We start from the raw sequence: 858 nt of genomic DNA, 5'->3' as shown, positions 1-858 counted from the left end.
TGATGTCTTGGAACCCATATTGAAAATAATTTGACCATTTATGTGAGAGTTTATTTTTGCATTGGTACCCTGTTCTATTGTTAAAAAAACTCCTCAGGTAATGTTCAATTGTACTCAGGATCCAGAACTTCTGCCCTGACACTTTACGGAGTCAAGATTCAAGCACTCACCCTAAAAGTAAACACTGAATAATTGATTAAAAAATTTTTTTTAAAAATACTTTCACTTCTTTTATCTCATTTTGTTTTCAGAACAATTCTGTGAGCTGGGCAGCGATGCCCAGAAGTGGAAAGGGAGTAGAAGTGTTAGTTTGAGTTTTTCAGTTCTGTATTTCGTTGTGTCTGACCACCTCCCCTGAGAAGAAAAGCAGATTTCACACCTCCCATCCATATCTCAGCACCACCCTTTTCACACACAGGTGGTGTTCAACTGCAATTCATCAGCAAAGTGAAAAATGAGTAGTCCAGCAGAGAGTGTCCCAGTCCTCCAGAGCTCCTGGCGGCTCACCTTCCTGAAAGCGTCTTCAGATCGTGAGGAGGAGTTTATCTCCCTGTAGCTCTACCTGCCTATTTATTCCTATCAAAATCATCTCAGGTGCATGTTCACAATGCAGATTCCTGGGCCCTGGGTTTACAGAACCAGGATTTCTGGGAATGACATTCAGGGATACCTATTTTTGTATTTTTGAATGTGTATATGGGAATAAAATATACATAATATGAAGGTCACCATCTTAACCATTTTTTAAAAATATATTTTTATTGATTTCAGAGAGGGAGACAGAGAAACATCAAGTATGAGAGAGAATCATTGATTGGCTGCCCCCTGCATGCCCCATTCTGGGGATTGAGCCCGCAA

The sequence above is a fragment of the Myotis davidii genome, unplaced genomic scaffold (genome assembly GCF_000327345.1).
Source record: "Myotis davidii unplaced genomic scaffold, ASM32734v1 scaffold449, whole genome shotgun sequence".
Lineage (NCBI taxonomy): Eukaryota > Metazoa > Chordata > Mammalia > Chiroptera > Vespertilionidae > Myotis > Myotis davidii.
Note: the sequence above shows the minus strand (reverse complement) of the source record.